At 43.0% G+C, this 27,646-nt stretch overlaps 1 long non-coding RNA gene across 1 annotated transcript; it reads left to right on the forward strand.

The window, feature by feature from the left end:
• The first annotated feature begins 3,359 nt into the window (after positions 1 to 3,359).
• On the forward strand, positions 3,360 to 19,960 carry LOC125333300. The gene is made up of 6 exons (XR_007206829.1): positions 3,360 to 3,812; positions 9,946 to 10,233; positions 11,905 to 12,213; positions 12,319 to 16,591; positions 17,543 to 18,283; positions 18,921 to 19,960. It is a non-coding gene; the product is annotated as an uncharacterized LOC125333300 (long non-coding RNA).
• The last annotated feature ends 7,686 nt before the right edge of the window (positions 19,961 to 27,646 follow it).

Genomic DNA, 27,646 nt, shown 5'->3' on the forward strand with positions numbered 1-27,646 from the left:
CCATCCGACATCTACTTCAACTCAATTTAAGGTTTTCTGGATGCTGAACACTTTGATTTCAGGTGAAAATCTCAGTTCCAGGGGCAGTGCCAGGATTTGTCAGACCTTACAGGCTTCCAGTTTGGGTTGTTAATACCAACAATTCCCAGTCCTATTCCCTTGACTCCAAACTGTATTCGGGAGGCGTTCGGTGCTCCTGCATTCAAACAGTTAATTTGCACTATGTTCTGTTAAAGAAAAGGAAAACTGTCACCCTGTCATTTTAGAGTCTGACACTAAGCTTGTCAAAAGAGACAGCTGTTAAACTGAATTACTGTTGACATGCAGAGAAACGGCCCTTGCCAGATGTAAAGGACATCTGCGGCAATGAAGTGGTACAGGGTGGCTTTTAAAATGTGGTCATACTGGTATTTGAATAGAGCTCTATGGCATTAAAACGTGGCCTTGACTCAGACAGTTTAAGGCAGCGAAGCAGAGCCAATGCCAAGCACAAAGAAGTGCTGATCTGTTGCTGTATCCATAACTTAGGCATGAATATGAAAACAGTGCAGCGTCAAAGCTATTAAGCTCTTATCGTGTATCCAGGAGGATGTGGGCTTAAAACACAGTGGGAAATATTTTGTATTTCTGGCTCCTTGGCTGTGCGGGTAGGTGAGGTGGAAATTCATAAGGTGGATTATGCAGGGAATGAATGGAAATAAGTCGTCTTGTCTTCAGCTAACAACTGCTCAGACAAGAATTGCAAAGGGCATTAGGCTTAGGAAGTGAGGCTGGATGTGCCTCGCCGGCGTTCCTGATAACATTCCCGGGATGTGGAGCACGTGGCGAGTGCTGGGGAGGTTCCCCTCTGGAGAGCAGAGCAAATAAAAATGAAAATCATTGAACAGAGAAACCTGTAAAATTCTGCTTGTGTATCTTAATGTGCTTTCCACAAAAAAAGTCAGGATACCAAATTAATATTGTAAAAAAATATAGTTATTATGAATATTTTATAATTTAGCAATTGAACCAACAGTAGGGAATTCTGCACATTATATAAGAGTGCAAGTCTGATTTGCATGTCTTTAGTGTAGGAATAAAGCTGTTTGGGAAAAAAAAAGTATCAGTTAAGCAATTTTGCTAAATGTATGAAAAATGAAATGTTATGAGATGAAGCATGTATTCATTATGAAATGAAATTGATGTTTGAAGCTAAAAAAATATTCAGGCCAAACATCATTTTGAATATGTTAGCAGATCGTATCTTGATTTAGTTGTGTGTTTAGTGATAGCAGAAACCAAAGAGTTTCCATCTGGAGGGAAGAAGGCAAACGTTATTTCTACATGACACAGGTTAACCTGCTCCTTTCTGCAGGAAAGCAGCACCAGCAGCAACAACAATTTGCTCTAGACAGGAAAAATTATGGAAGAGGTGGGGCTAAGAGGGGTTTTCGTCTTCAAAAGAGGAAATTTTGCTTTCCAGACACCTGTATGACAAAATGCTGATGTCAGGTGAGGGGGACTCATTCCTCTGCAGGGTGGTGGAAAGTCCAGGGTTTGTTTAGGTCTTGGGATGATTTGGGCTGGTGTCCTGCACTGCTCCAAGGGCATTCCTTTCCCATGGAGAACATCCCATTCCCATGGAGAACACTCAGCATCCCATGCTGCCACTGCCCACCACCACAGTGCCAAGAGGTGTGAGATCCATGCCCATGGTCCAGCTGGGAGCCTTCCAGATGGCCGGAGACACGAGTTTAGTGTGTGATTTATGGAGGGGCTCTGGCCAGGGCTGATGCCAAAGCTGACCCGAGGCCATCAGTGAGTGTGGCCAGCAGTGCTCCCACCACTCCATATGGCCGTGGCTGGCTGGGTCACAGCAGGAGAGGGTGTAACAAGTCCACATATCCATGATTTAACATGGCCCATCCTGAAATCTCATTTATCAGCAGCTGGCAGGGCTCTGCCATGTACTCAGGAGTGTCAGAGTTTAACCTCCATGGCACAGGAGGCACAGAGTGTTTGAGCAACCTCTGGGAGTCAGGGCATCCTGCTTTGTCCCTGCTGGGAAGCTTTGGATAGGAGCAGTCAGGATGAACGTGCTCCCCTGGGATCAGAGAACATGGATATGTTTTGGGGTTCAGGATGTTGGGAGAGCTGGTTCCTCAAGAACAACTTTGATGAATAAATTTTGAATGTATTTTAGTCTGCAGAATGCAAGTGAGCAGGTGACTGCCCCAGCAGGACCATCCCTGGGAGCTACTGGAGCTTCCAGCCTGGTGGAGTAAGGGCAAGACACATTTAGGAGGAAATCCCTTTACAAAACGCTGGCACAGGCTGCCCAGGGAGGTGGTGGGTGCCCCATCCCTGGAAATGTTTGAGGTCGGGTTGCACAGGGCTCTGCTGGGACAGGGACCATCCTCATGCTGCCTAATGCAGGAGTTATTTGGGCAAAGCATCCCATGCATCTCCAGAAGGATGTTTTATCCTGCAATAAAAAGAGCTGAAATCTCCAATCCCCTTTTCACTGCTCAGTGCTGCAGGTTATAGCCAGAGCAGGCTCACCTATTTCCACAGGTTGAACTTTGCTGTAATGATTAACTTTTTACAAACAAGCACAAAGTGGAGCATTTAAATAAACAGGAACAAGCTTATTATTAGATGGCAGGTTTTTCTCTGATAGCTCTTATAATGTCATTGTTAGTTTATTAAAGCTTATCACGAAAAATCTCTTTCTCCTAAGCTAAGTTCTTTCATACAGCTTCCCACTTTGATTGACACCAAAATAAAATAACTAACCTATAAATTATAATGTACGGTTTAAATGATGGATAAATGCATTATTTGTAAGGCATTGCAAGGATCAACATATGCAATTTCTGGAAAATAAAAAATATTTTACGAAGATAATAATAGGGCAGAACTCAGCTCTTTTTGTGAACATTCTCACTGCATACTGCTATTAGGTGATCCTTAAGGTCCCCTCCAACCCAAACTGGTGTATGATTCTATGATTATTTTTACTAATCAAACAGATCTGGGGGGGAAAGCCTGATGTCAACAACCATTTTAACTTCAGCAGCATCAGTCCCAGGTCAAACATCTAAATCATAGAATCACAAAATGGTTTAGGTTAAAAGGAACCTCAAAGATCACCTCATTCCAGCTCTCCTGCTGTGGACAGGGACCTTCTACCAGACCAGGCTGTTCCAAACCCCATCCAACTGGATTTGAACACTTCCAGGGATGGACCAGCCACAACTTCTCTGGGCAACCTGTGCCAGGGCCTCCCCACCTCTGCATTCTTCTCAGAGACACCCCCAACTTCGTGAGTTCTCAGTAAGTAAACTTCTGTCATTGAAGTCACCCCAAAATCCATGTCTGTAAATACATTCCTACTCACCTGTCTGCTGATGTTGGAAAGGCACCTTTCTTTCCCATCTCTTTCAAGCCACGCAATGAAACTCCCTGAGCTCCCTGTGTTCCCTGGGAGAGGCTCCGTGCCTGGACACGCTGAGCAGGGCTGAGTTAGTCCAGCTGGAGATCTGTCCCCAAGCTGGAATGTCCACTGAAGTATTGCAGAATGGGAATGAAGTCGTTTACCAGCAGAAAATAATACACAATGGCTCCTTATAATCCGCCTGTTCGTTGGGAAAGCAGGGATCTCCAGGGAGGGAAGGACTCCTTGCTACTTTTTGCACACCCTATTTTAAATTGAAGTCTTTAATTCAGCTTTTCTGTAGCCTGACAACTGTTCCTCACAGGAGGAAGGACCTTGGATAAAGGGAATTTGCTCTGCCTTGCTCAGTGAGGCCACCTCGGAGCACTGGTGCTCGGTGAGTACCATTAATGGGTTTAAATTTGACTCTGCAAGTCCCAACATGGAAAATATGGCTCTTGTCCCCAGAGTTTTGCAGCTTTAAATGAGTTAATAGCACATCTCAGGCTAGATCTGAGTGCATATTATAAATGACTAATTTACTTCTCGAATTTACCATTTCGCCTGCTTGGATTGTGATTTCTAGGCATAATCTCCTGTATAAAGGTGTTTTTTTTTCTCTCTTTCTTCGTGGTGTGAATCGAAGAAATATTTGAAAGCTGAGGTGATTGTTTCTGTGCTTGGGTGTTCATGGCATGTTTCTGGCCAACACTTAAAATTCAGTTCCCAAGGCTGGAAGCAGCAAAAGGCAGGTTTTGCAGGGACAAAACGTGACCAATGGAAATAAATTTCCTCCCAGCACATTGGGAACCCTTCTCAACAATAAAAACCACCAAAGGAACCACAATATGTGTGGATGTTGTAGCTCCCTGTTCAGTCCAAATACGAGGCAACATTTCCCCTGAATTTATGGAGTTTAACACTGCAGGGAGTTTGGGATCTTCACAAACTGTAACCCATATTTTAGCAGTGCCAAATCTTTCATGATCCAGGCTCATTTGTGGTGGGAATGGGCTCAAGGTAAGGTCATGAGGAATTATATTGTTTTTTTATTTCCCCTGTGTGGAATTCTCAAAAACCAGTTGCTGACTGGGTTGGTAAATCCCACCCTGCATAAATATATTGATAAATACCTGATATGTCTTCAGCTAAAGAAGAATCAGAGATGTCCCAAGGAGGGAAATTACTCTTTTTCCATCTTTGTTTGCACTGAACAGGTTTCTTGTTTCGATGACTTTTTCCTTAGAATATCATCTTTTTGGAAACCCTGTGAAAAGCCACGTAATATATCCTTAAATATCCTTAGTCCTGCCCCATGTCCATGTTTTAAGAGTACTGTCACAATTACAACCAACTCTTCCAAACATCACCTTTTTCTCTTTTTGGCCATAAATGTTAATGTACTCTTTCTGCTTTCTTTTCTTATCAGAAATTCTGTTAATTACTCGAAATGAACATGTAGCAAATAGAAGTTTTCTCTAAATTAAATGGAAAATCCATTTTTTGCATTTATTTTCTCATGTAATTAGCTATCATATTGTTAAAGGTAATCTGAGTTTCAGCAGAGGAACAGAGTTTTCTTTATTTTTGCTTTATCTGTAGAGATTTTTCATATTTTATAACAGATGTAGGTACAGGTAAAGATAAGGAAGGAGTAGGGCAGGTAGTGGTGTGCTCACTGAGTAGCTGATTTCAGAAATGGGGGTCTCCTGGGCCTGGCTTGCAACCAAATGACCAAAACACTTTGCCTTTTATTTATTTATCCAGCTACTTAACACTTCGTACTGTTTCTCTTAAACGAATTAATTTACCCTACAAAGCACTCCTTGCAATAATCAATGACTCATTACGCTGAAAGCCCGCAGGAAATACTAATTAAATGAAAAATGTGCAAGAGGAATGTGCAACTTTTGTATTTCTAACAACCCAGATATTCAGTGCTTTCTTGTCCAAGTTCTCATAAGTTACAGGAGAGCTTTTTGCCTTCAGCCACAGGGAGCTGAGGTGGCTTAGAGGGTGGTGATATTTCCCAGACATACCAAATCCAGTCCATTTATCATCAATATCCAGAGGAAATAATAATCTGTTTATACATCACATTTCTCTGGGCTCTGCGAGGTTCTTGTTATGAATTCCTTCCAGCTGCTTTTCTCATTCCCACAGCAGAATTGCTTGGGAAGGGTTATCCCTTATCCATCACGTACTCTAACAATTATTGACTGATAGCCACTGGTAATTCCAACTCTCTGACAATCTTTGATAAAGATTTTGTGTTGTTATTATGCTCTAAAATGTCTCCTCAGCCATAAAGGCCTTGAACTCCAGGCTGGGTAGGTGGCACAGCCACCTTTTTGGGATCTTTGAATAGGGAGAGCTTAATAATCAAGAAGATAAAGGTTTTATAAGGATAGAAATGCCAAAAATGAGAGTGGGTTCAAAAATCCTGCTTTCTGCCCCATGGGAGGGGTTGTGTCCTGCTCCCTTTGGTGAAGGGATGTCTGGAGCAATCGAGGTTTCTTTTATCCTGGTCAATGATTTTTGGAGAAAATAGGTTAAGCAAAGCCGTGAAATAAAGCAATCAGAAAAAGGTAAAAAAAAACTGTAACCACCACCCGTACCAAAAACCCCAATAAAGACCAAAAACAAAGCAGTGGCCAAGCTCCTTTGCCTCAGATCCTTGGCACTGCTGACTTTGTAGGATACCAACTTTCTGTTCTGATTTGATCCCCCTCAAATAAGCTCTCTGATTAATTCACCCCTCTAAATTTCTTTATGTTTGTTGTAGATTTATGTTCTCTTGACCATCAGTCCATACCCTCATTTAGGTGCTTTCAGGTACTGCTGCTCTTGTTTAGTTTAGCAGATGACCCAATGCCAGCCTGGGGCACTCCCCATCCCGGAAAGGGTCGAGCCACAAACACCAGAAATAATTATTTTGTTTTTTAAGTAACATGGGAAAGAGGGAGAATAAGAGAGGAATGAATTCCCAACTCAGTTTTAAGGCAGCAAGAATTTAAGTCAATTTAGCTCCCCGTGCTAATTAATACTCCCAAAGAGCTTTAAAGAGTAACAACAGAGAGGATGAATTATTTAAAGTGTAGGTGACCAAGAGAAATCTGAATGAAGATGACACTGCCTCTACTTTTGGTTTTCAGGCAATAAATTGCATTTAAAATGGTGGCAATGCATTGAAGATTTTGGTAAAACTTGGTTCTCAGCTGTAAGGAGTTGGGTTTCTGTAGGGATATCCTGTGCTGCAGGACAGGAAATTCAGGGCTGGAAGAGAAAATTATGAAGAAAAAAAGATTTCAATCCCAAATGGATGAAATTTGAGATAGAAGTGCCTGTTTTAGCCCCTAACTCTGGGTTTTCAGAGAGAAAACAAATGGTAGCAGTAGTGCACTGAATTTATTTTTTCTGTAAATCAAAAGCTGGATATTTTCCTTGCTCCTTTGTAATTTTGTTGAAGGAAAATTATAGAAATCTTTTCTGTGCATCAGGGGATTGATACAGGTTACATTCCTGGCTTTCAGTCTAGTATCTCCCTCACCAGCCTTTGGAATTCCGTGGGAGTGATGGATTTCAGGAATTAGGCCCTAAATTCTGATGCCTACAGAACACAGAAGAGGTTGAATTGTGTATATTTTGCCCTCAACCTGCAATATATTCCTTGAAGACAATAGAAAGAAGATTCACATAAAATTGTCTCTTTATTTGGAGGTACTTTAATATCAGAGGAGATTTGCTTCCAGCTAAGAAAACATTTGTTACAGAACTAAAAATGTTTGATATGCTGCTGTATCAGATAAAGTTTGTTAGTGCACAGTGGCACAGTGCTGATAATTGAAGAACTCACAGGATTTTCGGCAGTAAAAGATCCCCAGTGAGTGCTAAGCTCAGTGGGAAAATGTGATGTATAAATCTGCAGTGAGAGCAGAGGAACAGGAGGGGAGCAGCTCTGCACTCAACCCTGGGAACCCCAAACCACCACTGAAGGACGTTAAAGAGAAATAAAAGGGAGGAGATGATATCTTGGGGCTTAAAAGCTGTTTTCAAAGAATTTTCTTGTTAAATATAATGTTGGACAAGAGCCTGTGGAAATTCTCAACTCACTGGAGACTCCTGCTGTCTCTTGGCATGATCTGGTCTAGTGGAGGAATCAGCCCCTAGCCCTGCCTAGCCCAGGAATACCTAATTCCATGAGGAGAAGTGGTCACTGGAGGTATCAAGGAAGGTGGGAAAAGTCCAGGCAAGAGAACCATGGCCAAAGGTGATGGATAAACTGGTTTTGCGTGATGGGGTGAGGAACACCGACTTGTAAAGAACTGATGGCTAAGATGAAGGTTTGTTATATCCAGAGTCAGCCAAGCCTGGATGATTTCAGAAGGAATGACGAAGGTGAGCCTGGAAAGAGCCAGAGAGGGAACAGCAAAGCCACCAGAGGAATTCACAACAAACTCCAGAGAGCAAAGGCAGTGCCACGGAGGGGGAGGCCGCTTGGGCACCTGTTGTGACAGCTGTGACTAAGCATACAATGACCAGATCAGGGTGAATAATGAGACAATCTGCTCATTTAAGAGTGGATATACAAACCCAGCAGGGACATGAAACTCTTTTGCTTTGTTTTACTGATAATGTGTTATTGGAGTCATGTCTCTGGCTGTGCCCTAGAGTGGGTTCAAAACAATTACTTACATAACACAGGATATATTTAAGTCAGGGAAAAGCAGGGAGGGAGAAATGTGCGTATCTCAATTTCTGGTTAAGAAGCAAAATGAAATTATGTTTTTCCGAATAGATTTATTGATTTCCATTCTTCCGGCACAGGGATCTCCATCTCAAGGACTGGATCCCCCTTGCAAAACTTGAACTGGAAAGTAATCAATGAATGAGACTAAGCCCTGTATCCATCCCTCTCCAGCTGCTGGTTTCTACCCTAATAACTGCTAATTATTCTAAGAGTAAACTCTTAAAAATAACTCGATCAATGTGTTCTCCAAAAGTTGGAGCCCATCTCTGGATGCCTCCAGCCTGGTCCATGGTGGCCAGGCAATGTTTGGTGCAGCCCCCAAAGTGCCTTTCTCTTGTAGTGTTCTGCTTTAGGAGTGGTCAGGTGTCTTCTGGATCGCTTTGGGGTTGATTTTGAGGTGGCAAATGTGCTGCTTTCACAAAATTTCATCCACAGCTGAAGAAAATTGTATTTGCTGCTCACTTACAGAGCAAAGTGCAGGACAACAATAGGGAAAACAAAAGGAAAAATTAAACTCCCAAAGCCAAGGAATAGTAGAGTCCAGGGCAGCTGCCCATGCTGCAAACCTGATTCACAAGTAATGGCATTCCATGCAAGAGTGACCACCCCACTTTAATTTTCAAATGAAAACCATATTGAGAAACTTGGAATACAAACACGAGATTTGAGGAATGTAAATACCTGGTGGGTGCAGCCAACCAGCACAAAATATCTTTGGAGGGAGCTGGAGCTCAGTCCCTACCGGAGTTCCCCATGCCTACAGATCATCATGTACAGGGAGTAATTACAGCAGGGTTTGTCAACTAATTTGGTGGAGGGATGAATTCGTTATCTATTAATCAATGTAGGGAAGCATGAAGCACCTACAAAACATTCATCTCACTTTAGCTTCTTGTTTACCTTTAATTAGACTTGTTCTGATTTGATTGGGAAAAATGGAGGTACCTTGGAATAGAGAGGTGTCAGCTGGAGCATCTTGGACATCACTTACTACTGCAGGATCCTCAGGGAAATGGGTCAAGTAGCTTGGACTTTTATTTCCAAAATGAGCAGCTATAAATTGCTCACAGGGTACAACCCCTAAATCAGAGGTAAATAAAAGGATGGTTACAGTGCCAGCACCTCACCAATGACAATAAATTTTGCAGCAGTGTGAATTAATTAATTTTTTATTTACACCTGCAGTGGTCACCCCTCTTTCCTCAGTTTCCCCATTCCTTTACTGTTATATTTATGTACAAGGAGGATATTTATTAGGAAAACATTTCTTCACCTATTTCATTATCTACAGTTGATACAGAGTGAGACCAAATTTTTTTTTAATCCCTTGCAAAATTGTTTACCTTTTCTTCCCATAACTTCCATGGGGGTTATAGGTAAGGCTGTAACACATAGACAGAGTTATGGGATGTTTTATAACTCATGTGTTGGATGTTTTATAACTGATGTGTTGTGTGTGGTGTAGATAAATGCAACTGCAAGCATAGAAAGCCCCTGTGGGGTCACTTGCATTTCATTTCATTTTAGCTTGACTTTAAATCAGTGATATTTTTTGTTTTTTTAGAAGAGAATTATTTTAAATGCTTTTATAAAATGAGAAGTCCTGGTTAAGCCTTGCAGTCCTGGACACAAGTGTGGAAAACTGCAGCTTCACTAAAAACTGTGCAGTACATGTGCCATTCCTTGGTGCATGCTTATTATGGGTAAATATTGTTCTCTGGGTAGTGCCTAGAAATTGTAATTAATTTCAAATACGCCCTCTTTTTGTCCACGTATGCAGATTTCAAATCTGTGCCTCCGCCGGTTTTGACACTGTGCAATGAAGCATCCGAGCTCTCAGATGTCTGGCTCTTCCGAGTTGTGAAATGAGAAAACAAACAAACCCAGCCATTCCAGCCCTGTCAATCTACTTCTCAGTGGACAGATGCCCTGGTGCCAGAAAAGCTTCAGCCTATGATCCCACACCTCTTGGCAGTGCCAAAAAAAAGCCGGAGATCTACTGGACGCAAAAGTGCGGCGGTTCCTCACCTCGAAGAAATGGTGTTTGTGGCCACGCTGGAGCTCCTGGGTGAGGCTGTGTGAGGAAATGTGTGCAGGCTCTTCTTCCTGCACGAGTGAGTGATTCCTGGTCTCCCAGATAATCCATCTGATCTGCTCCTGGAGCAAGGTGCCTCCGGACAGGGATGGATTAATGGGTGACAGTCCAGGTTTGTGCACTGAGGTTTCTGGAATGAGCCAGGTACATCGGTAGATTTTGTGGATTGCATTGTTAATTAATTAAATGGCACCATTAATTATGGTTTTAAATATTTTATTGGGTGCTTATCTGGTGGGAATTGGCTAAAGTTTCTGAGAAAACGGCAGAGCTTGGGTTTTAACACAGACAACTCTCTGTGCCATCTATGGCCATGTCCCTTTGAAGGCCATCACTGGAGGTCCCAGCCCAGGTGTCCTGTTGGGCACAGGATTTTTTGGAGGGGGATGAGGCTTCAGTCTGGTCCCTCCACACACTCCTGGAGACATCTTGGTGGGCACAGTTCCAACAAAGCCCAGCCTAGTGCAGCTGAACCCCCCAAGATGCACAAAAGCACCCTGGAAGTCTTGAAAGGTGGGTTTAAAACCCTGCAGATCCCACCGCATTTATTGTACTGGCCCTGACAGAGCCAATGACCTGCTTTGGCCCAGACAAGGTTTTCCTTTTGGCTAACGATTTGCGTTTAGTGTCACATGGGGCATCCCAAGAAGCTGCAGCATTCAGGCCTTTTTAATGAATTCCTATCCCTTGCATATTAGTGGGAATATTTCCACTGCAGCAAACACCATAAACAGTTTCCACACTGGGGTGTGTTATACTGCCACCAGAATTGGTTCTTCTGATGGTTCATTTCTTTTATGCTGAGAATTCAGGACCAATTCAGCTCGGTTTTATGCATCATTAGAGATTTACAATTACTTTGCTATAGTTTCTTTCTGGAAGCCTATCTCTCATGGTTAATGCTATGGGAGTCCTGTTGTGTAGAGGCTGCTATGAGCCACCTTATAGCAATAAAGCATTCGAGAAGGATTTGGAATTATGAGTGGCTAAATTCTCCGTGCAGTGCCTGTAATGCTGTTATCCCTTGCTGAGCTTGGGTTGAAACTCTTTTTTTTTTCTTCTCCCCAAATTAGAAGAAAAAAATGCCGTTTCTTTGAGACATTTTGAATCATTTAAATGTAATTTTTTTTGTTGAACCGCTGCAGTCGGAAATGAGGAATTGTACGAATTTCCATTTGGATTTCATGATCCTTAAAATACATTTAGGTTGTATTAGTATAAAATGAAAAAAAGGCCTCTTCTTTTTCTTTTTTTTTAATCTCACTTTTAAAAAGTCTAATCATTATTTGGGATTTTATTTTGGCTTTTGTATTTTATGTGTGTTGCTAAAGCCAATAAATTTCACAATCTCTGCCCTTGCACAATAAGCAGTGGATCTGCATGTGTTATAATCCACATAACTCACGTTTTACGTAAATACACTATTGCACTGAAACAAACATGATATGTAGTGAATAATATGGGCCTGATCTAAAGGCCATTAAAATCAATGAAAAGATTTCAAATTAACATTTATAGCCTTTAGATCAGGCTCTAAATGGGAAAATTACAGTTATGGAGTTTCCCATTTACATACCTGTGTGCTGCATTTAATGTATTTTATGGAATTGAAATTACTTGGTCCTCTTTTTCATGCTTTTTTAGGCTAAGAATTTGCCAAGGGCATCAACAGCAGTTTTCCCAGGCTCCAGCACAAGGATTTAGTCAATCCACTGATGACTCAAATCTTTGAAGAAAAGGACATGGTTATCAGAGAAGCTTTGACGACAGAAAGGACGGGAGTGCTATCTGCCTTTTTCCATCAGAGATTCCCATTCCCTCTCATTAACATACTCAGGACATCAGCACAGCCATCGGGCCCGAGGGAATCGCTTCCAACTTTTAAGGGAATATGCGCAAGACCTCAGCCCTGCGTTGTTTCAAACAGATCAAACCAGATTTGCCACGTGTAAGGTGAGAAGAAAGGCTGGGGCACAGCAACATTAGGGGAGGGATTCAAAGGTTGCAGGGAATTTTCAAATCCATTTTTACATCTTGGTGATCTTTCTTCCTTTACAGGGTTCTTCAGTCCCACGGAAGATGTGATGTCTGTGAAAGCTGCTGCTGCAGTAAGTGGAAAAGGGAGATGCCTCTACCTGCTCTCTCCCAGTGCCCTGTAATGAAAAATGCTTTTGGAGCAACACTGGAAATAAGCCATCAAAATATCTGATTAAACCTCTTAGGAAACTCTCACTAATCACCTTCTCTGCTCTTGATGGAATGTATTTATGCATTATAAATATACTTACTAGGTGTGTGTGCTCCATAAATCACACCCAGCACTTGTATATGATGTATAAGCACATTCTATAGAACACACACAAATACAGATGCCAAACTCCCACAGAGTTCATCACTGGAAAATGTTTGAAGGATCTGATCCTTAATATTTAATGAGCAAGATGCTATTTCCTTCCTCAGCTTTTATCTCTGGTTTGGCATAGTCATTAAATTTGTTGTTTCCTTGCAAGATTATATAATTTATGACCTAATTTTAGACTTTTGTGTAACCGCGTTGAAACACTCGTGGCGTATCCCGATTTCCTCACACGGAGTGCTCCAGCATTTGACACCAGCTCCAACACGGCTTCTGTGAGCTGCCCGTCAGCAAGGAGTCACAGGCATGAAAGGAAAAGAGCCCACCAACATTCAGGCAGCATTATAGGATTAGTTTGGGGCATTTTTTGCCCTGTAAAAAATATGATTTAGCAGCATTTCCAAAGCCGTCTGCGGTGCTGGCAGGAATCCCCAGGTAAGACAGGCAGCACCCAGCAACTCCTGTTCCTGAAAACATTTCATGCAGCTGTTCTGGATTTCAGACTGCTCTGGGACAGCTACCTTCGGTGCAGGGAGGGGTGTTTGGAGGTGGGGAAGCAGGGGAAGGAGTCACTCCGTGCTTTAAAGCCACTGCCAGCCCTTCACCCTCTGGAATTTCCTCCCAGCACCAGCCTGGCTGCTGGGCTGACTTTTTGCTGCACAAGGTGCTGCCAGATAACTCCAAAATTAATCATTCTAAAGCTGCAGCCACAGTTTTTTGGTGTTTTCTGTGTGTCCAGAGTAATTCAGAGATGCTGTAAAGAGTGCCATGAGCTTCAGCTATTTTGTCAATTTAAACTGTGTAGTTGGGACCAGTCTTTCATCAAATTTAGTGTATTGGCTCTTGCATTAATGCACTCAGAGCATTTTATCCTGGTGTTCCATAGGGAACTAGCTTGTGGTTTTGGAAAGACTCTAGGTTTCCTTTGTGCTTGCAGTGCTGTTTGGAGGAGTTTTCCTCTTTTTCCACCTTATCCTGAATATCCAGCAGGGATGGCAGAGTTGGGGTGCTGCATCCTCAGATCAGCAGCAGGAGCACAGGGACCATGTCCACGCAGCCCAGCACACCCCTCTAACACAACAACTTCACGTACAGGGCGAGGGGGGTGCCTACATGAAAAAAAAGCATCCTTATAAAAAGGGGACATTAATTCTTGGATTAAGAAAAATTGGAGAGTTTGTCTCCTTGGCTTTAATGGAGCTGTTCCAGGAAAGCAGCAGAGAACAAAGTGTTTTCAGTATCACATAATTCAAGAGTAAAATCATAATTCCAATTACCATTGCAGCCACTTCTGGCCTTGGGAAACCTATGCTAATATTTATTATTATATGATTGACCTCTGATTTCTTCATCATTTATATTAGCAACCCTGATATTCTTAGTAACATCCTTTAAATCATAGAAGCAGGTGTCAACAGTGCACGATGAAGTCACATGCTGCAGATTTTTTATTTACTTAGCCCATTTTTTTTTTTTTTTCTGCTTAAATAACATTGTGAGATGCAGAATCTCACCTCCACAGGGCCTTGAGGGGTGTATGTAATCATGGAATGCATTTCCTATAATCTCACAAAATGACTCAATCCTATCAGAGGTACAAATAGTTTTACAAAGTCAGTATTTCACTCCCATCACCACCTGACATCATCTTCCACACTGCACAAGAAAATATTTACTTGGCTCTTTGACATGAATTGCCACAAAGCCTTTGGAACAAAAACCAAGAAGTGAGAATTAAAATGGAATAATTTGACTTAATGAATTTAGCCTCTTTTATATGTGCTGGATTTAGATGTCAGATGATTTCTTATAACATTTGGGATGGACATGGACACCTCCAATCCCTGTTCTCCAGAGAGATGCCTACGCAAGGATCACAGAGTTTCCCAGAATATCCAAAGCTGGAAGCTGATCCTCTTCTCCATCATCTCAATATTTTCTTTGCATAAGTGAGCATTTCTCTGGATGAATTAAGACACTGCATTTGTTTTCCAGGTACAGGTGAGGTGCCAAGGGCAGCCTGGGGCTTCTCACTGCCTTCAGCAGAGTTGGTAAAATTGTATTTATCCACAACGAGACTGATTTTTTTTTCAGATTGTTCTGAAGATGTGTCAAAAAGTTTAAATTCTCTGTCTCCCATATCCCCTGCTCATCTTCCTGCCTTGGTGCCGCTCCTGCTGTTGTTCACTTCCAGAGAGCACAGCCAGGGGCTTTTCAGCATCTCCTCGGGAAATGTTCCCCATCTGTGGAGCTGGGTAAAATGGCACCCACCTGGAGAGGGCTGTCCTTGATCATCCTTGTCTCTCATCCATCATTTTTTTACTGAAATTAGATTCTTCTGAACTTACATTGCTTTAAAGGGTTTACCTGGCTCAGCAGGTGACAGTTTGGGGATGTTTCAGATAGATTTTGCATCATTTGGGACAAATTTTTAAGGTTTGTGAGCCTTATCCAGTTGTCAGGCAGGTGGGTCCTCTTCCCCTCTCTGTGCATGTAGCCCTAAAAACACCCTCTGATTTCTGGATGTCAGAGGGGGAAAAGGGTCAGAACAGTCCCAGATCCCGTTCCTGAGAGCTGTCAGTGTGTAATAGCCATTAGCAGCTTCTGTAGTGACACAGGTTACTGCCACGGGACCAAACACCTGCAGGGAAGCTCCTCAGGCGAAATTCCCCTCGGCTCCAATCAGGTTTTCTCCGGAGCAGGGACCGCTGGCTGCGCTCAGGGCGCCTGCTCCTGGCTGAAGAGGCACTTCTAATCGACTGCTAAGAGACTTATTAGCAATGTAAAAAGGAATTGGAGGCAAGGAAAGGATTCTTCCTGGCAGAAATGTGCTTTGTAAAATTAGTTTTTCTGACAGGAGTAATTGGGTTAAACTCCTCGTGACTGTGGGTGTTATGTGTTGCCTCTTATTTTACCCAAGCAAAGGGCACCAAACACTTTGAACTTTGTAAATAATTGTTTCCAAAGTGTCGGGTTGGTTTTTTTTTTTCCCTTCTCTATAAATTCTTCAGAGAAAAGCTGATTTCTAATCCTTATTCCGCCAATGACAAACAGCCTTTTCCCACTCTAGATATATTTTCTTTCCCCTCTTTGGATTTTAATATTTCTTAGATATTATAAAAATCTTTTTTAAGGGGGAGTGCAGAGCTTTTGCTCAGATTGGGAAAATCATTCCTAGAGCTTTAAGAAACTGGAGAAAGAAAGAGAGAAAACATCAAATAGAAGAACTTTATTGTGCACTGTGGCAGGTGTTGGGCCGTGGTGTGGAGATGTGTGTCCAGAGCCTGACCTGTGTCCAGAGCAGGCTGCTGGACTTCACTCTGGCTTTTCCTCACTCCAGATTCCTGGAGAGTGAAGGGGTTGGCCCTTTGTTGGTTGTTCATTCCTTCTGGGCTGAAGCAGAGCCGGGATTTGCTCCTCCCTCCCCAACCGCATCCTGGCATTGCTCTGCCACTCGTGTGCTGAGGAGAGGGGCATTTTTTTCTTGCAAACACCTTTTTTTTCTCAGTTTTATTTCACTTTTTCATGCACAGTAACAAATGTTAATGCAGAAACAGGACAGAAACTGTCCCAGATTGTGCAGTGTCAGAGCCTGCAGGAAACCCATAAACCTGCATAAACCCAGGCCAACCCATGGATGTGGGAAAACTGAAGTGCTGAAAAAGCAAGACATTATATTCTCCATTTGTTGTTGTATAAGTTGTATATGAATTCTTTTAGTTATCTGCTATTTATTTCTTCACCTTTTTTTGGCAAAAGTCACAAATAATGAGAAATACCTCACTGGAGCTTGGGCTCTCCAGTGTGGGGGAAGTAATCGCTGAGGAGCTCAGCTGGAACATTTCCTTTTTGTCTTCATGTAGTGGCTCAGGTCTTCCTCAATGGTAGGAGGCTCCCACCAAGACTGATCTTCCCTCCTTCTCCTCCTCAAGAGCCAGGGGTTTCAGGTCTTGGATGCCACCAGCAGATCTCCAGGTACTTGGATGATGGTCTGTTTCCTGCCCCAGCTGAAGCAGGAAAGAATTTAAAATTTAGAATCATGGAATCATTAAGGTTGGAAAAAACCTTTAAGATCATCAAATCCAACTGTCAGCCCAGCACCACCCAAATGTTCACCGCTAACCCATATCCCCAAGTGCCACATCCACATGTTTTTTGAACACTTCCAGGGATGGTGACTCCATCATCACCCTGGGCAGCCCATTCCAATGCTTTAAACCTTTTCCATGAAGAAATTTTCCCTAATATCCGATCTAAACCTCATCTGGTGCAACTTGAGGCCGTTCCCTCTCCTCCTGTCCCTGTTCCCTGGGAGCAGAGCCCGACCCCCCCGGCTGCCCCCTCCTGTCAGGGAGTTGTGCAGAGCCACAAGGTCCCCCCTGAGCCTCCTTTGCTCCAGGCTGAGCCCCTTTCCCAGCTCCCTCAGCCACTCCTGGTGCTCCAGCCCCAGCTCCTTTCCCTTCCGTGAACACGCTCCAGCCCCTCGAAGTCTCCCTTGTAGTGAGCAGCCCAACACTGAACGCAGCAATCGAGGAGTGGCTGGTATATTTTCTCCCCTAAAAAACCCCCAAAATAAATCTCTGATTTTTGAGAAGGCACCATCCAGCAGAGCCCAAGTGGGAATGTTCGCGTTCGATGCCATCCATCACGGCGGGAGCGGCTCCTCGGGCTCCGCTGGTGGCCAGAAGGAGCTGTCAGGGCCGGCGTGCCGGGCGGGCTGGGAGCCGTGCTGGCACCGCTCCCTGTGCACGGGGGATTTCTGCTCTGACAATTTTTGGCTCCTTTAGGTTCCTCCGGAGCTGCACGGAATATATAATGCTCTGCACTGGGTTGACAGCGAACTTCAGTGCAGATTGCAAGGAGAGATCCTCTCCCTGCATCACTTTGTTTTGTGCTGCTCTAAAATAATTTTCCTTGTTCCTGCAGCTCCTGTAAAGCCAGAAGAGCTCTCCATATTTCCTTCCCGGATGCCTTTTTCTCCTCTGCTTACAACTATAAAAGCAGCTTTTCATGCTCCAAATCAGAGATAAATGGAAATTGCTGCTGAAGAAATAAAACACAAGGCCAATCAAATCGTGACACAGGAAGCAGCCTTCAGCCAGTGCATTTTTGAGAGCTATTTTTAGACTATATTTTTATTTTGTGACTCCATATGGGAAGTCAAACCCATATGGTTTGGGAGAATGGAAGGTTGTACTTTTATAGTGATTTTGCAAACTATCCCAGCTCAGCTTTGTCCTTAAACTCGTGCTTAAATCCAATTGTCGGAGGTGGGACTGGAGCACATCAACTGCTCCTGAGGTTGTACCAGCACAATTCCCTCCTGAGGTACAAAATTATTCTACATTTGTTAAATCAGTCTCCAGTTAACTCGGCTCTCCTTAATTACAACTTTTCTCATCCTTACACCTGCCTTTTGTCCTTTTTCTTTTTAATATGTTCATCTCTTCTCCAATGTTCTGATGCCCTGATGGATGTGTTTGGTCCAGTACCAGCCAGGATGCAAAGCTGAGCATCCACGGCCATCATGCTCCTGCTCTTCACAGTAGATGTTGCTGTCTTCCAAATACCCAGATTAATGTGATTTTGAGGAATAAGACTTTATTCTGCCCACAACACCATGGCAAATTCTGAGTATGCTGATGAAGCAATAATTTGCCAGAAAAGGTATTTTCCTTCTGTCACCCTAAATGTATAAAATTAGAAACGTATCCTCAGTGTTCATCCACCAGAATATCCACTTTATTTGTGTTAAAAGCTTTTCATGACACTGAACCAAAAATTATGTGTCTTTTAAGGAATTTTGTGGCATGGTTAAAAACACCAACAGGAAGTTTCTGACCTGGTAAATTCCAGAGGATCAATATTTGAGTTTTTCAATTGTAACCCTGGAGTTTCTTCCCTTTGCAGTTTTTCAGAAGGTGGAATTAAAAAAAAAAAAAACCCAAATGACATCAGCTGGACGCTTTAATAGGTAAAATAGTGAGCAGAGGCTCAGAAATGTGGGTGATTTGGTTTAGTGGATATGGTGGAATTGGGTCAAAGGTTGGAATGGATGACTTTGGAGGTCTTTTCCAAACTTAATGATTTTGTGATCCTGACGTGAATTACAGAGGTTCAGGGTAGCAAACACCCTGTGGAGCTGCTCTGACTAAAGAAAAAGTAATTTTCTGCGTTAGTTTTGATTCTGGAGTTCTATTTAACCTCCATGTGGAAGCAGAGCTAAGGAAAGAGCAGGGCATTGGCAGTCAATATTTTTACAGTGTTTTTTTGTTTGGTTTTTTTTGTTGTTTTCTTTCCCTAGGAAACAGTTCTCCCCTTTTTGAGGGGATAAAGTGCAACGGGAATAGGACTGCTCAGTGGAGAATTCCTTGTGGCAGAAGGATGGGCAGCATGGAGATTTCTGAGATGGTTTGGATGTCACCTCCATCCAGTTGAAGGAATGTAATGCTAAAACTGGTCATCAAAACCGAGACCTCACAGATTGTTTTGTTGGACGGTCAAGAAAACAACCACCGAATTTTTCCCCGGACCAGTGTTAGAGGAGACAATGAGAAAACAACCTGGCCCCAAAAGAGGAAAAAGGGAAAACCTGCGATTAGAGCAGAGAAAAAGTATCAAAATTTGTAAAAGAAATCTGATGAAGCCATATTTGTATCCAAAATCCATGATTGTTTTGAAATCCAAGGAAGTACTGTTAAATTATTTGCTTGGAGGAGCTCTATAGTCAGAAAACCCTCATCACTTGTATCCCACTTTAATAAGTTTATACCATTCTGAAATCCCAAAAGGCAGGAAAAACACCTGAATTTACGATGCTTGGGAGTGTTGGAATTAGATGCAAGAAGCTGGGTTTTCCCAGGAATGTTATGCTGGAATATTTGAGTAACACAAGTTCTAGCACAGGCGCTTGGGGGGTGAGGTGTGGGCACAGGAGCACTGGGAGGTGGACTCGTCACTGCTCTTCCTGGGCATCCCTTGGCACATTGGAGCATCGTGATCCCGGTAAATCCAGCCAGGAATCTGTCAGTGACTTCAGCAGAGCTGGAATTCCATCCCAGTGTGACACGGGCTGGTGACGTGGAGCGATGTCAAGCCACTGATGTAGAACTGGAAAAATACCTCGTCACATAACTGATCCCACTGGGTTCCCAAATTTCACTTGGGACTTTCTACCGAGTTTCCATTCCCATTGCAAATACATGGATAACATGTTAAGGCATTAGCCTTAAAAAAGTAAAGAAATCATTTCTTTAAGAGATGGGCAATCTGTAGAAGACATTTGTGTAATTTTGCATTCTAAATGTGATTTATATTTATAAATAAATTTGCATAAAATCTCCAGCTCTCGATGTCATAGTTCTATTCTATCTTTAATTCAGATGCTCAAGAAATGGAAATTATTTTTACAGCTAAATAAAAGCCATACAAAGCTGCCAGGAGAGAATGAGATACACATTGTGCCATGCAGCCATGATAAATCCAGCAGCACCATGGTTACAGCCAAAATGAGAGGCCATCAGAAACCAGGGAATATCAGCACATAGAGATTCCCATGATTTTGCAGACTAGTCTGAACCAGGGGAAACTCATGACACAGGTTAGTTAGGGAAAATTACTTACCTGCAAGATAAACAGGCCCCTAAAATGAGGGGGAGCAGTTGGTTTAGATGGCAGGGTTTTATTATATTTGTTATATTATTTATACAATATATTTATCAGCCTTATTTGGACCAGGCTCTGCATATTTGTAAAATAAAGATACCAGAATTCTTGTAACACAGACAGGTTTGCAAATGACTGGGGGGTTGCCAGTATGGGCAGGCTTTAAAAATATGGTTTAGCCATGGGAGTGGCACCAGAGAAGAGGGATATTGGGATCTCTCAGTCATTGGAATGCCTTGGCCAGTAAAAGGTTCCAAATGCCACAAATCTGGATTAACCAACAGATTAAAAACTGGGTCCCCCTCATCAGCAATTACCTCAAACACGAGGAGATAATTATCCCAAATGAGGGTGTGGAAAGCCTCAGCTGATGGTAGTCACAGAAGAGTAAACAGAAGGTGCAGGGAAGGCCCAGACTCCTTTCCTGATGAAGAGGTTTAAGGAGTAAATTGCCTGCATTTTCAAGAGCTCAAACCTTGCATTCCATGACTTGCTCTGGCTGATGCAGGTAGGTCTCATCATTCTCTGGTTTTAGCTCATCTCTGACCATGTTTTCCAGTAAAAGAGAGGTTTTGCTGGGCATCTTTGCTGTTTGTTTGCCGCTGGTGATGCCATGAAGAGTTTTTTGCCTTTTCTTTTATGCCCCTGTTATACCTTTTTAAAACTTCTGTGTTCTTAGTGGTTATACCTTTTTACAACTGTTTTTTGCCTACATTCTTGGACTTATTTGTCAAGGTAAGAGACTAAACATTTTAGAAGCTTTGTAGCCAGGGATCAGTGTGCCCCAGACCCCAAGGTCCTCTCCAGAACATATTCTGTAAACCAAGATAGAACCATCCAGGGGAAGGTTCCTTGTGGAGGGGGGCTCATTCGAGGCTCTTATTGGGGGATCTTTGATAGATCTGCTAATTAGTAACACCTATAATGTTAGACCAGATCTTTTGAGGGTGTGCATTTGTGGTGTGCATTTTGGTGCATTCGACCTGGACGTGTGCACCTAAGGATCCCTAAAATAAATACCAAGGTAAAATCCCTTTTTCCCTTCTAACCGTGCTCAACTCTTGATTTTAAAACCAGGAAAAGGCATCACTAGAAGAGTCTAAATCCACCTTGCTCTTCAAAGTAGAATGTACTAAAGCTGCTATTCACAGCACTGCTGCCCTGCTGCTGTTCCCTCTTTGCTGAGTTATGGTGATCTTGCTTTAATTAAGCTCAGCATTAAGGTCAAACAGGGTCAGTATTAAGCTTGGCGTAAAGGTCAAACACTCCAAAGAGTGACTTGATGATTTTGGAGGTCTTTTCCAACCCTAATGATTCCAGGATTCTAATGGTGGCTCTCCAGGAGCTGGGTGACTGCTCCAAGGCCCTTTGCAGGAGAAGGGGTGCAGAAGACAGGAGAGATGAAGGGATGTGTCCTGTGTTTTTGGATGAATGACCACATGGAATTCTTGGAGGTAGCAGCTGTGACGGGCTCTCCTGTAGGGCCCAAATTTTGCAGAATGTCTGTTCTAGAGCTGTCACTTTCCAATTTTATTTTGTGGCGAAGTGTGTCCAGCAAACCTGGTGTGTTGGGATCTGCTGCTTTTCCCTTGGGGTTTCCTCTTCCACACAAAAAACCAAACACCGGTTTTGTGCTAAATTTTAAACTGGCACCAGCCAGGCCCCTGTGGGATTCTGAGCACCTCGTTGAGAAGGTGCTGAGCTGTTTAAGCCCTGTGGGCCTTCAGCATCCTGAAGGAGTGATCCCTGTGGTGTTCAGTGCTCCCAGGCGTGGGGACAGCTGAAAACTCCCGTCAAAAGCAGAGCTTTGTTCTGCTGAACTGGGCAGTGAATGGTTTGGGCATCCCAGAGAGCCTGGCCAGCCCTGTTGACTCCCAAGGACCACTCGTGTGCCTTAACTGAGGCAGTGCCTGAATGCTTTAACTGGGTGGGATCAGCGCAAACATCCCCGAATGTCAAGCTCTCTTCTGTGTCTGTTTTCTAAAGCTAATGACCACCAGGCATTAAAAACCCAATCTTGGGCTTTGGAGATGCTGAGGCATCTTGTTTCCTATTTGTAAAGGTGAATGCCTTCACCTTAAAATAAAATGTCTTTATTTCTGAGATGTTGGAGCATAGAAAAACTGAGTGCTGTAAACTTAGTGCCCTTGGAAGCTTTAAGCTATGTTAAAATGTCCGTAACTTTAAGAAAAAAGAACAAAATAATGCTGCTAAGAAATATTTAAAAACAAAAAATCATGCTCAGCAGACAGCTCTTATGACAAGGCTCTGCCCAGAGTGAATTTTTATGCTTGAGTTATAAACCCTTGAAAAATGGGGATCCTAATACAAAAGCTGACACAGCTTTAACTAAAGCAGCTCTAGTAAGTGCTGCTATAATTATTTGCTCATTAATTACAAATTTTGCAAGACATGAGAGTAACACAAATTGGAAAATAGGAATAATTATCAGTAATAACGCCACAGAAGCTGGACACATTGAAAGTATCTTCCTCTTTAAATTTAATAATAGCAAGACAGCTAGAAAACTAATAAGAAATACATAATTGAAAATTAACCTTGCAAATCTGCTGTTAATAAACCATGGTACTCTTGCACTACAATAATTTTACACAGCCCTTAATTTGCATTTGAAGTGTTATTCCAGGTAATACTTTGTGCCTTTACAACAATCAATGTGTCTTTGAATTAAAACAAAAATGCCAAGGTTGGATTTGGGATAGCTGGGGAGGAGGGAATGGTATACCCTGTAGTTTTTAGCAGCTCGGAGCTGGGATGGCTGGAAATCAAACGTACAATGGGGATTTTTGTGCTGTGATGCCTCAATGCTGTTTTGTTGTTGTTGAATTCGAGCATTGTGGTGCTTTGTGCTTTCATCCTCGCCTTGTGTAATCCACCAGTTGGGCTCTCGGATCACTTGCACTTTCTCATCCTCCGAGGTGTGAGACTTGATTACTCGGGGATGATTTAAACATCCAGAGCGTTGGGAACAGGAGTGTGTGGTCCTTGAACTGCCCTGCTGCAGCACAGGCTTCTCCCGGTGTGCTCGAGTGGTTTTCATGGATCTAATGGGGGCAGTGCTGGAGGCACTGGGATTTGCTGGGCAGGGGAAGTCAGTGCAGCCTCTGGCTCAATGAAAGGAGCTGCTGGCACCTTGTGCCTGAGGTTTTTTCCCCACTCAAAGGGAAGTGGCACTTCCTTATGAATGTTTTATATCTGTTACCAATTGGCAAAAGCGTCCAAAAATCTTAAATCAATCAATTTGCAAGTAAAGATGAAGAGAATTGTTTACTCAAAACGCAGACTGAGTCAACTGCTCTTGCGAAGTATCTCCCACTCACAAAATAAACCTGATATATATCTCTGCCCGCACAGAAAACTCTGAGCCAAGGAGTGTTTAATAATTTTGGAGCTCATATCTAGCAAGCTCTGAGTGCTCAGCTGAAAAAAAAGGATAGATCCTAGGAAAAAAAGCATCCCTGACTTTTATTATATTGCAATACTAATGGCAGTGGAGGTATATGCAGGCACTCAAAGTTGTGTATGACCCAGCAGCTTTAAAAAAATAAAACAAAAATAGAAAAAATAACCCAGAGACCTACAGTGTTTGGCATCAGAGTGGAGGAACATCGTACACAAACAGTTGGGTTAAGAGTGTGCACTCCAAACAGGGTTTCTGCACAATTCCAAACTCCATCGAGGGCTGCATGTAAAACGTTGGCTTCTTTGTGCAAACCCGCAAATCCTGGGGGAAAGGCCACACGGGGTCAGCAATTCAGCTGTTTGTCTGCTCACTTTATGTAAGAGGTTAGCAGCAGTGTGCTTTTTGTCCAAAGCCAGCAATAGCAGGAACAGCTTGTTTCTGAAAGGGCTGGGGCTCCCCTCGTAGTGCTGGAGAAGGGGTCCCGAAATAAACCTCAGATGGGGATAGTCTTTGATTTGACCTCTTCTCCATTTATTGGGCTGTAAGTGTGTGTGTGACTCCCATTGCTCCCCTCAGCCTGTAAAGCTCAAACACCAGCAGCACAGGTATTTTCCCTTCGTTTCACGGTGTTTCAGAGAATTTCAAAAATACAGCAATGTGGGAAAATAAGGAATTCTCGGGTGCCCGAGCTCTTCCTTCGGAGGAGCTTGAGGGGTTGGATGGAAAACAAACCTTCCATCTGCTCACAGCCTCTGGGTGAAGTCCCAACAGCATCCCAGGTCTCTGTGGCTTCAGTCCAGGGAGGGAGAGGATGGTGATTTCTCCTTCCAAAGATACCCTTGCAATCAGGTACATAGTAAAAAATAGAAAAATGAAAAATTCCTTTACAATCTCTTCTGCTTTGGGGCAAAGATCTTGGAGCAGTGGAGTAGAGCTTATTTTGAGGGTGGTAAGGCCTGGCACAGGGTGCCCAGAGAAGCTGTGGCTGCCCCTGGATCCCTGGCAGTGTCCAAGGCCAGGTTGGACAGGGCTTGGAGCAGCCTGGGATAGGGGAAGGTGTCCCTGCCCATGGCAGGGGGTGGATTAGCTGGTGTTGAAAAGCCCTTCCAGCCCAAACCATTCTGTGATTACATGATTTGTGTGAACCTACTGTGATCAAGCTTAAACTTGCTGATGTGAGGGAGATTTCACTTGATCCATGAGGATTTGGAAATTGAAAAGAGCAAGGATGGGAGTCCTCAGCTAAACCCTGGTCAGAGTTTAACCACTACATTTGTGAACATAAGAATTGATGATAAGAGATGGCCAGGGAAGGGCTGTGGAAGGCTGGATGGATAAACCTGCACTTCCATGTGTGTCTGTAGGTCCTTCTGAGACTTCCCTGCAAGCCCAGAGGGAGTTTTGGGGCCATGCTGGATGTGGTGTGGGAGCTCAGAATCTCAGCCACTTCATGGCACATCTTTGGCAGAGACAGCCTCGAGAGCCACATGAATGAAGGGGAGCAGGGAAAGGGCAGCCACAAAGCCAGCCTTGGGAAAAAGGAGATGGAAAATACCCTCTCCTTCTAGAAAATCAGCAAGCTGGGGGACAACTGTGCCTCTAATGCTGCTCCTGAGGCTGCCTCTGCCAGTGAATGCCAATCAGTATTCAGTTCATCCCTGCTTTCTCAAGGAAAGACATAAAGGAGCAGTGTAGCCAAAAGGAAGCTATTTTTAGAAGATGGAGAGATGATTTTTTTTTTCCTGAACCATTCTGCTGTTATTTATGTTGCGTAGTTCTTGAGTTATTTATTTCAGTGGGAGTTGATGCAAAGTGGGATGGGGTTTAATGTGTGGAGGGATGGTGAAATCCATCCTACAGCTGTCCTTGCTATTTCAGGGCTGGCTTTGAAAGTCTTTCCAACCTGCAAATTGGAAGGTGGCTTTTTGGATGTTATCAAGGTGTTGCTGATGGTCTGAGGTGTTTGTTGTCCCCAGTCCCTCCAGTTTCCAGTGCACTGACCATTCTCCTGTGGTTGCCACTGACCATTCTCCTGTGGTTGCCACTGACCATCCTCATGTGGTTGGCACCGCAGTATGTTCTAACCTGGCACTTAAGCCACCCATATGCATTTTTAAAACACTAAAAAGGATCATTCCAAGTGTGCTCCAAGGTAAAAATAAAAGATGTTAACACTTTTCATCGATCAAAGCTAATTTATGCAAACTGGGCTCTGCTGGCAACTGCAGCAAGGTAGGAATGGTGACATCATGGAGCGTGAGCTCTGCCAACCTGGGTTAGTGCTGGAATGACAATAGAGTGATTTAGCTATTATGAGCTCACTTAATATTTCATGCTTAAAGTGGAGCCTAACCTGCAGCTCAGGGTTATATGAAGTGCACGTTGTGGAGTTGTTTCAGAACAGATTTTGACACAAACTTTGCAGCTAAGGGAAATGTTTGAGTGACACACATATTGCATATGCTGTTACTCTGCAAGGCTGCTGAAAATCCTTTCAGAAAGGAAAACTTACTGGGGAATGTTTTCTATTTTCTGTATATGTGTGCGTGTACATAGACACATGCACACCAAAGGGTGAAAAATCTGGAATGTTGTCTTAAGCTTTCTGCTATGAAATCATCATAGGAGAAGAAAATCACTTGAATCATACAAATATAGCTGCAGTTTTTAAATCCCAAACCCTGTCACTCTCACAAAAATGACAACAAAATACTGTCGATGGGATGGGTCATGAGTTTGAACTTTTAACACCAATTTTAGATTCCAGCCTCTTTTACAGAAACAGTGCTGAAGTGACCTCCCATTCAGTGAGGGAAGTACTGCAGCTGGTCTGAAAAAACATCAAGTAAAGCACCAGGAAAAGAAAAGCTTGTTGTAGTTGAAGCTTTGGCTCCCCAGGTTTTCGGCTGATGAGTGAGGATGTGCCTCTTTCCAAGCCTCAGTGGCAGCCCCTGCACTGAGCCTGGGAGCCTTCTATTGCTTTGCTCATCCTGCTTTTTAAAAATGTCCTTATTAATTGTCAGAGAATTGGGATTACATTTGGAATAACTAGTTTTCCTGTTTAGTGCATGATGAGGAGAGGCAGAATTCAGGCTGTGTTCGTGAGGAACAATATCTAAGCTAATTGTATCCAGGCTGTAGGACAGTGACAAAAGAGCAGGTGGGGACTGGTATTCTTCCAGTCAAAACCATAGACAGGATACTCTGATATATTTGGGGGAAAACACAGTGGATGTAGGAGGGCTAACTTGCTAACCTTGGCCACTGCAGTAGCAGGCTGGGACAGATGAACCATGAGAAGGCTTTTTTGGGTGGATTTAGTCCCTTTTCAGACCCATTAAAGGACAGGAAGGAATGATTTGGGATATGTTTTCCTCTAGAAATACAGTGACGTTTGCACCTGCTGTTAAGCCTAAGATCAGCAAAGTTTCATCGTTGATGACCTTAAGGATCAGTGTTGCTGCTCTTTTTTGGAGAGAAAAACAACGAGTATCCCAGAAGAGATGTGGCCAAGCCTGGAGCCTGCAAAGTGCCTCATTGTCTGGAAAAATGACTTTTTCACCCTCTAAGTGTGTTATGTTCATCAGGTTCTGTGTCACAAAGCCAGGTCGAGTTGCACATTGTTGGCCACCAGCAGCCTGTGTTTGAAAGCACATTTTGGGGGTAACTCTGCATGTCTGAGACTGAGACATTTCATATTTAGGGAAGATGCTAAAGTTTTTTGCACCCACATTTGAGGCTGATTTGCAATATCTTCCATAGCAGTGAAATGACCTTGCCACTGCTATAAACACTTATCCAAAGCAATCCTTATTGGTTCAAACCTTTAAAATATAGTGACATAAGAATTATTCATCAGTATGATCCTTTGAGTTGAATTAGGACAAGAAAAAGAAGTGCAAATCCAGAATTCTAGGATTTTTGGTTAATTTAAATGCTAC

This window comes from Corvus hawaiiensis, chromosome 14 (assembly GCF_020740725.1).
Source record: "Corvus hawaiiensis isolate bCorHaw1 chromosome 14, bCorHaw1.pri.cur, whole genome shotgun sequence".
Classification (NCBI taxonomy): domain Eukaryota; kingdom Metazoa; phylum Chordata; class Aves; order Passeriformes; family Corvidae; genus Corvus; species Corvus hawaiiensis.